Source organism: Aythya ferina, assembly GCF_964211825.1.
Source record: "Aythya ferina genome assembly, chromosome: 11".
Classification (NCBI taxonomy): domain Eukaryota; kingdom Metazoa; phylum Chordata; class Aves; order Anseriformes; family Anatidae; genus Aythya; species Aythya ferina.
In genome coordinates, this window is record NC_140307.1 from 12,898,677 (window position 1) to 12,907,392 (window position 8,716).

Sequence of the window (8,716 nt, forward strand, 5' to 3'; positions counted from 1 at the left end):
CTCCCTCCAGTCCCCAGCTTTCCCCCTCAGGTTTTGGGACTGATGGAGGGACGACGTGCTCAGGGCTCGTCCATCTCCATCGGTACTCATGGCAGCTCCAGGGTGCATCCCTCCAAGCCTCCCTTCTCCCCTTCCCCAGCCAGCATCAGGCCGAGGCGATGGCACAGCCGGGGCAGGGTGGCTCTGGGGAAGCGGCACCCAGCGGGGTCGGGGCCCTGGGGAACCCAACCCACGCGATGTTTGGGCAGGGCAGGGGCACCCAGCGGGGTCCCAGCTCCTGTCCTTGCCACAGAGCCCCGAGCTCGCACCGTGCAGGGCTGTAGCAGGGAATAAAGCCCTGCTGAGCCAGCTGTGGGGGGGAGAGCAGCGAGCGGTGCTTGGAGCGCGCCGCCGGCCCTTGGCCGGGGTGTCCCATCCGGTGCTGGCAGCAGGGAGCGCATTCAGCAATGCTGCTGGGACTTAGCTGCTCAGCAGCTGCCTTCCCAAGCGCTCTCACGATTTAATAGGAACCAAACCACCGTGTTTGGGTCCAACCTGGCCGAAAGGATGTCAGGACGGGGGCTGCTGGAGGGGCCTGGAGCTCTGCGTGGTGCCAGCTGCGGGCACCTCCCCGCCATGCAGCACGGCCACAGTCCCATTTGCCCAGGAGCAGGACATCAGTGAGGGTTTCTTTGACCCAGGCCAGGAATATTTCTGCTACCTGCTCAGAGAGAAAGCGATGGGCAGCTTGCAACATCTGGGCAGCTGTGCAAGGGTTTGGGTGGGGGGCTCCCCCGGGGACTGGGGCGCACCTTGCTCCGTGAGGCTGGCGGCTCCCATCGCAGGGTGAGGGAGGCTGGTGAGGAAAAAGGTGCTGTGGGGATTTGAGGGCTGTGGGTTTGGAAGCTGTGTCGGTCAGAAACAGCTCCCCAGAAAGCTTCAGGGCCCGGAGAGCACCCTGAGGTGCTAATTGCCCTGATCAACCCCACCTGGGGTCTCAGCCTTGCGTGTATTTAAGCTCAGGTGCCTTCAGCCTTTGCTTCTCTTCACTAGGGGCAGGTGTGCTGTGGCTCTGGGCTGTATCCTGCCCATCTCAGGTGCCGTGCAGTGGGGTCCTGCCCCCAGGGGAGGTGCCTGGGCTGGGGAGCGGTGCCTGCTACTGGCTTTTGAGCCTTGTCCTGCCCTCCCTTGCCCTTGGAGGGCCAGGATGGGGCTCAGGAGTTGCTGGCAGCACGGTGAGCAAACACCTCCTGGCTGTGGTTTGGCACTGCCTTGGGATGTTCCCCCATGTGTCTGCTGCCATGGGGGCTTGTTTTGAAGCCCCAAAAAGGCACTGAGCTGGAGTGACCCCCAGCAGCTGTGATGGGGCAGAAAGCCTCCTGATTTCCTTGTGCTTTGGGCATGGGGTTTGGTGTGAGATGGGCTTCACCTGCACTGCTGGGGCTGGGAGTGCTGTGGCTGTGCCTCCCTTCAACTAAAACACTTTGCTCTTCCCTGAGCACCAAACACATCACTCCCAGCACTAAAAAGGAAATCGATAAAGCCCATTTCTTTTTAGCCTGGATTTAGGGTGCTTTGGAAGAGGAGCTGAGCTGTGCTGTGGTGCCAGCAGGCTCAGGGAGGTGCCCACATTTCCACCCTGGGTGAATGCTGAGCCGTATATTCCTGGGGAGCTGCTCCAGGTGGAGAAGCCTCTCCTTGCCCCAAACACCAGCCAGCCCCCAGCCTCCTAAAGCCCTTCCCAAGGGTCTTGGGGGGGGGGCTCTGGGCCGGGGGGAGCCGCTGCTCGGGGGCAGCGAGGAAGAGGAGGGTGCCGGTGCCGTCCCCATGGCGCGCCCAGGAGGTGGCACCAGCGCACCGCGGCTGCGGGGACAGGAGCTGGGGACCCCCCGGCCGAGGTGGGCAGGGGGCTGCTGCAGGCGGGGGGTGTCCCTGCGGCTTGTCCCGGGGGGAGGTGACCCCTCCTGGCCTGGCTTTGTTGGGGGGGGGGGTCTCCCTTCTGCAGCACCCATCCTCCTTTGGGAGGATGAGGAAGGGAAAGGTGTAGGGAGGTGGTGGCACAGATGTTTCTGGGCTCCGAGAGACCCTTCCCCACGCTGCATTCGTTCAGCACATCAAGCAAACCCAGCAGGGAAGCAGCACTTGGGATTCCCACTTCTGGGTCCGGGTGGCTGTAAATTCCCCCAAAATTAATGGGGCAGAGTAGCTGGGATTTCTCATGCGCTGGGGCTAAAAATCCCCAGCTTTTAACCGAAAGCTAATATTCTCTTTCCAGCTGTTAATTCTGGGAGCTGGGGTATAAATTAAACCTCCAGGCTTGCCATAATGATCACAAGAGCAGGACAAATGGTGTTTTTCTTCCCTAGCCCAGGAGGGGCAGCTCCTGCCTGAGGGACCCTTGTTGTGTCCTACCCCCAGAGCAGTGCTCAGCATCCCGCTGAGAGGCACAGCACCTCTGCACCCTTGGATTTGCCCTGTTTGGCCAAAATTTGGTGCCTGATGGGGAAGCTTCCCAAGGCAAAGTGCGGTTCTTGTGGTGCTGTCTCCCCGTTGTGATTTATGTGGGTTACCCCTGGGCTCTGTGTGCAGGACCCGGTGCCTTGCGTGGGGCGTCGAGGAGGGAGAGGGCCCTGGGTCAGCAGCTGCCAGCTGGAAAAATGACAGAATTCAGCCAGGGGAAAAATGCTATTTTGTGAGCCAGCGTCACAAACAGACGGAGTAAGAGGCGAATTAAACCGATAAAAGCGCCTTGGCGGTGTCCCCTTTAAGCATCATATATTTTTATCTTGCTCTGGTTTTATTTGCCGGAAAGGGAAACGTAAAGGCAGCAACATTCAATTAAACCTGCCCGTCAGCGGGGGGCTCTGTGCCGGGCTGTGCAGGGGGCTGGAGCCGAGCACGGTGCCAGGGGTGGCACACAGGGTGGCACGGGGGGCTCTGCGCCTCGCCTGCCCCCATCCCATGGCACACAATGGGGTCTGGGAGGCTGTGCTAATTGCCATAGTAACGAGAGCCTCGCTCCTGGTGGCATCTCCGTCCTCTGGTGGGCTCCTCGAGGATGTGCTCATGTCTCCAGCCTCTTCCCATCAGCTCCTCGGTGCTCCCTGTGCCACCGACCCACCCGCTGGGTACCTGGAGTGAGGCTTCTGCCTTATTCCCCAGCAGGCATTCAGCAGCTGAGCCAGTGCCGGGGGGGGTACTGGGGTCTGCTCACCCCTGAGGAGCTCCCCCAGGCAGGGTGGGCTGTGAGCATGGCACGCGGGGCTGTTGGCACCATGGGGTGTGCCTGGGGGCTCCCCAGAAGCAGTGCCACCATCGGGGTGGTGCTGGAGGCACATCACACTTCTCAGTTCTTCCTCAGGTCATCGTTATTCTTATTCCACACTTGTTAAAAGGGCTGGGTGCATTCCTGAAGCGTTTCTTGTGTTGCCAGGATGTGTGGGGTGAGGGGATGGGGGCTGCTCTCGGAGTGCGTGGCTCCCACCAGTGCCCCTGTAAGTGCCACAGGTGCTTGGGGGAGAGTGGTGGGAGGGGAATTGGTCTTGGGGGAAGCTTGAAAGATTTCTTTGGTTGGGAAATGTGAGGAAAGACCAAAATGACTGGAGATGCAAGGTGGCCTGTGCTCTCTGGTGGGCCGGGGCCACCATCCTGCCCCTCCTCACCCCCCTCCTGCCCTCTCTTGCTCCCTGCTCCTGGCGTTTTGCAGCTGGTGATGTGGGACCTGTGAGGCGAACACCATCCCAGGGAAGCCAGGGATGCCAGTTTAGTTTCTGGGGAGGGGACAGAAAGATTCCTGACATGCTGCAGGCTCCTTCTCCCTCAGATTCCCTGCACGTGTTGGCAGGGCAGCCCTCCCTTCCCCTGCCTGGCAGGCTGCTGGATCGATGCGAGTGGCAGCTTTAATCGGTGGCCTCCCCGGAGGGCAGCACGGGGCGAGGAAAGCCCTGCTCCTGCTGCTTATGGGGGCAGCCTCCCCTCCTGGCCTCGCTGCCTCTGCCCTCCTCGTTCCTGGGGTCTGCTTTGAATCCGGCCTCGGTGCTGTTTTTGGGGAAGGTCTCCCCGGGGCAGCTGCAGGGGGGTGAGGATGCTGCAAGGGATTTCTGTGCCCTCGCCAAGGAGGCTCCAGCTGCGCAGCCAGCGAGAAGGGGATCCGAAATTGGATTTCACTGCTCACTTGGAATGGGCTCCGGTCGGGGGGGATTATTGGGGATTTAAAGCTAACGTATGTGAAATGATAATGACACCATCCCCCAGCCACAGAGCCGTGTGCTGTGCTGGTAAATAAATTAAAAAAATTGAGGAATTGGGCAATTAACATCCCAGCCCCAATAGCGCATCACTGGAGGCTGGCAGGGGGATGGAAGTTCGTGGGATTGCTGCATGGCTATTTTCTCCAAAACAGATGGGCATGTGCTGGCCAGGGTGGCAGAATGGAGGAAGTGTTGTGGGTCTGGGCATCATGTTTAAAAAAAAAAAAAAAAAAAAAAGCTGCCTTTTTGGGGAGGTGAGGGGGAACTGAAGTAGTGAGGGGGGCACTAGGGCTGCCTGCGGCTCCCCGGGCTGGTTTTTGGGATGCAGCAAGGTCTGGGGCTCCCCACGGAGGTTCTGTCCCTTGGTTCCCCTGTGCTCTGGCTGATTTTGGGGACATCTCGGTGGGGCCAGGTGCCAGCAGATGGCACTCCAGAATGCACAGCACAGCCCAGCGCCTTGCAGCAGCCGCCCGAAATGGCTGCCTGGTGCAGCTGGCAGCAGCTCGGGGCTGGGGCTGGCTGCTCCCCATGGGACCTCCTGCCTCAAACCTCCAGCAGCTCCTCTCCAGGTGCTTCCCCAGCCTCTGCATGGCCCCGGGGTGCTGGGTGCAAGGATGCAGGGCTGCAGGTCCTCTCCTGACCCGGGCACAGCAGGAGCAGCAGCGCATAGAGGTACTTCTTTTCCACCCCCTGGGTGGGGGGCTCACCCCTCCGCCTTCAATGCCAAGTCTGGTCCCATCTCCAGAAACTCCAAATTGCTTCTCAGCCACCTTCCCAAATGGCTCAGAAGCATGGGAAGAGCTGGAAGACCCCCTGAGCAGAGCCAAATCCCAAAGATCACAGGGCAGAGGGGGCTGTGAACCCCCCAGGCATCACCCTGCAGCTGAGGCTGGATGCAGGTGGGGCTGACTTCCAGGGTCTAAGAGATGATAACTCCCAGCCATCATGCTTATTTTAGCCTGGGAAGCCGTGGATGTAATGCCCCAAATGCTGGCAGCCGCGCTGCGGGATGGGGCCACGGGGACCCTGCTGCGTTCAGAGGGCAGCGGTGCCTGCATGGGGGGCGTCTCATGGCGAGCTCGGGGGGCTTAGAGATCCTAAAGAGAGCATCCAAGCTGCCCCACAGCTGAGAGACCGAGAGCTCTGCTCCAAATAAATGAGCTGGCGGCAGATAGAGGCGAGGCTAAAATTAAAGCAGGTCAGGTACGGCCGGCGTGCGGGGCTGGGAGGCAGGGCTTCAAAGCGCGCTCGCTCCGAGAGGGAGAAAAACCTTCCTGCGTATGCAAAGGACATTTGCAGAGCTCTAATCCTTTGATTAGAACAGATCTGAAGAGAAACCGTGCTGCTGCTTGAAGAGAGGAAAAAAAGCATAACTGCTCTAAACTGATGGAAACTGAGCTGCTAATCAGCAGAGAATAATGATCAATTTATTGGATGCGATACATCTAATGATGAAATACCAACTGTCTTTCCTAATTCCTGTGACTAATAGAGAAGGACACAGTAAAAAAGTATCAGTGAGAGCAAGCTGGTGCGATGAGGGCTGGAAGAAATACTAGGCAGGGCAGCGAGCACTCAGGTATGCGCAAAAGGACGAGGAGCAGAGAATGAGGTGCTGAGGGCTGGGTTTGTGCCCGTGCTCTGTGTCAGGGAGTCAAGGATGTCCCTGCAAGGCCACCCATGGCTGGCACCATGCAGTGGCCGTAGCTCGATGCTGCTCAGCACTGCGGTGCTGCTATCCCCCACAGCCAGTTGGGATTCCTGCCCTAAATGTAAAGCTTTGGTGCTGCGTGGGGCGAGCTTTGCCCCTTCATCTTCCTCAGGGCTGGTCAGGGAGGAAGGCTGATGCTCGAGTTGGATGCAGACCCCCTCCCAAGGCACGGAGGGGTGAATAAAACCTGCGAGGGGCCACAGGATCCAGGGCCTCCCGGCCAGGCAGCCAGCTGCAGGACAGCTGTCAGGCTGCGGCTCGAGGGCTGGCTCCGGCACAACCCGAGCGCATGGGAACGCCGGGCTCGTGTAAATAGTGACTTCCAGGTACGGGAAGTATGCATAAATAAACCCGACGGGGCTCGACTGCTGCTCCCGGACAGCAAACACCTGCAGACCATGAGCTTGCTGTGACGCATACTTGGAAAAAAAAATGTTAGGATCATCTGGCGGTGCTCACCTCCGGCCCCACGGGTGGGGAAGCCACCAGGACCGGGGCTGTGCCGAGGGGCTCTGCTTGCCCCATCCAGCTTCACCCCAGCGGATCCATTCCTTCGTGCTTAAAGCTCCTGCCCCGCCAGCACCACGCTGGAAATGCGTTGCCAGCCTCATTTCTGTGCTGCCAACGGGCTTGTGGCTGTAGTGCTGTTTGTATAAGGGATGGTGCACGCCAGCAATTATTTCTGTATAAATAGGAGCGTTAATGCTGCTGCCTGCCCCTGATCTGCTCAGGGATGCAACACGGTGGGAAGTGACAGTGGGAGGAAGATCTGACAGCAAAAGGCGGCTGCACCCCTCTGCCCCAACCAACAGCTCCAGGGATGCTCCTGGGGTTGTTTCCTTAAACATCCAAATGGGCTCCATCTGGCCCTAATTATTGAAATGAGCTGGCCGGGTGATCAATATAGGCGGGTGAAGGTGGCCAGGACCAGTGCTGGTGCTGCTGCAGTGCTGGGGGTGAGCTCTGCCTGCCTTTTTTATTGCTAATATACTCCTAATTGTGCTCTGCTCCGAGGCAGTGCTAATAAAGCAAGGCATAAAAAGCAGGAGGCTTCGGAGAGTCAATCAAGGGCTTGGCGACGTGCTTGGCAATTCGCTCCGGTGCCAGCCACTGCAGCAGGGGGAGAGTCCTGTACTCCTGGGGGTGCTGCAGGAGCTGTGTCCCATGGCATCTCCAGCAGCCACATTGCTCTTCCGGGGGCTGCTTTTTGCCCTGGTGCCACCTGTGCCCACCCCTGGTCCTGCCACCGGGTGAATGCCACCAGTGTCATCCCCCAGGGATGTTTGGTCTCAGGTCCTGTCACCCCAACCTCAGATAAAATGGTATTAAAGGAGAAAATGGGAGGGGACGGAGAGAGATGGGCACCCTCTGGGTTCTTTGCTGTGCCTGCCTGTCCCTTACTAGGGCTTGTGGAGCCTGTGGCCTCACTGTGTGCCTGGCACAGCTTGGGGACACAGGAGGTGACAGGTATGGTGACAGTGCCTGGCACTCTGGGGAAGCCTTGCCCAGGTTGGACTTCCCAAATGCTTCAGCCCCGAGCATGGGGAGGCTGAGATGGGGCTGAGGGGAGCCCATTCCTGCTCCCTCTCCTCCCAGGCTCCTGTTTTCGTCCTGCGTTACGGCACGGAAATGGCTGGTTCACAGCCCGGCTTTACGCTGCCAGGGAGCAACTTAACTGCGCTCTCTGAGCTGCATTTCTTTTTGATGATTTCAAAGATTTATTAAGTTTTCCCTGGGAGAAGGAGGCGAAAAGAGAAAAACCACCAGCGAATAAGAGTGAGGGAATAAACTGAAAATGTACGTGCGGGGCTCGGCGGCTCTGCTGGAGCCTTGGCTCGCCTCTGGCTGGAGCAAGGCTGCAGCAAAAGCATCCTCAGCTGGGCTCGGCTGTGTCCCAGGGCCAGCAGGTCAGCGTGAGCAGGGAGCAATTAAAGGTTCACTGCTCGTTAATAACCTCGGTGCTGGGGAGCGTCCCTCCAGAGCTCTTGGCTGGAGGGAGAGCGCCATCAGTGCTGGGCGAGCAGGAACCCGGGGAGCTTCCTGGGCAGCTCGTGAGCACCAGCCACCGTCCAGTTCGCCTCGCGAGTTCTTCCTGATTAATTAATTAGGCTGCTTCTATTAATTTGCTCCCAAAGACGGTCGTTGGGGGAATGAGGTCACAGCTGGCAGGGACGCTGCGGCAGGATGCGGGGTTTTCTGCTGAGTGAATTGGCGGCGTTTAATTTCACGAGAGTCCAGAAAACGGGAATTATTCAAAAGCAGCCGAGGCCTGGAGCTCAGCTGGGGCCGTGGGGGGGAGAGGCAGGGCCAGAGGTGAGCCAGCTGTGGGCAAACCACAATTTTTCTCTGCGCCCTGTCCCCTGGTGCTGTGTGGACACCAGGAGCAGGCGGCACCTTCCTGGCACAGCTCCCCGTAGGCAATTACCAAGCGTTGTCCCCAAATTCTGGGGAAATGTTCACCTACCCGCCATCCACATGCGTGAACTGGTGGCTTGGTGATGGCAGAGGGGAGGTCTCTGCTCAGGGAGGGGGCTCTGTCACCTCGCTTCCCCCAAAAAAACGCATTTTGGTGTTATTTCCCGAAGCGTGAGGCTGCACAACCCCTTGCTGCCCCACCACGAAGCCCTGGTGCACAGCCCGGGGGCAGCGTGGCGAGGGCAGCGCTCTGCTCCCCCCACTGAACGCCGTGCCCAGCCACAGGGGCTGTCAGGAAAAATTAATTTTTTAATTAAAACCTTCTTTTTTTTTTTTTTTTTTAGTGTTGGTGGTGCTTTAA